The following is a 668-nucleotide window of genomic DNA, read 5'->3' on the forward strand; positions in this document are numbered from 1 at the left end:
GACGGTCACCGGCAGACACACGACACACATCAGGATGTCGGAACACGACAGGTTGGCGATCAGGATGTTGGTGACGTTGCGTAGCTCCTGTTGCCGGGCGATGATGAACACCAGGCCTGCGTTGCCGAGCAACCCGATGGCGATGACGGCGCTGTAGGCCACGATGAGGAAGGTGGCCCCGCCCACCGAGGGCGGGCACTGGGAGGTGTCGGCCCAATCGGACGCCTCCCAGACGCCCAGGAGGCTGCTGTCATTGGACATGGCAGGACGGAGGAGGCAGAACAGAACCAGAACCTGAACCAGAATCTGTTCTCAGCAGATCAGAGAGGAGGAGTCAGAGGCAGCAGGAGGTGAAGATCAGTTGTCAGGGAACATCCAGGTCCTCAGCAGCTTCCTGAAGGACACAAACAGAACCAACACCAGATGTTTAAGTCTTGAACTGTCGAGTTTCAGCAGCTTGTCGTCGTTCTGCTCTCAGAGGTTTCACCTGGTTTGGTAAATTAAAAACAGAACCTGAAAAAATCACTAAAAGAATCTTGATTTACATGTTAACTGTAAAAACACCACGTAGCTGTTAAATCACTGTTTTTATTGTACTTGAATTAAATCAGACTTCATTAGTCCCTCAGGAAATTAGCAAAACATAAAACATATATATCGTATTATTT

General features: G+C 49.9%; 1 pseudogene; it reads right to left on the bottom strand.

The window, feature by feature from the left end:
• The window catches only part of LOC103375052 (neuropeptide Y receptor type 1-like), a 9,521-nt pseudogene extending 9,260 nt beyond the window's left edge, over positions 1 to 261 (bottom strand).
• Positions 262 to 668: the final 407 nt, after the last annotated feature.

The sequence above is a fragment of the Stegastes partitus genome, unplaced genomic scaffold (assembly GCF_000690725.1).
Source record: "Stegastes partitus isolate 25-593 unplaced genomic scaffold, Stegastes_partitus-1.0.2 Scaffold2452, whole genome shotgun sequence".
NCBI lineage: Eukaryota > Metazoa > Chordata > Actinopteri > Pomacentridae > Stegastes > Stegastes partitus.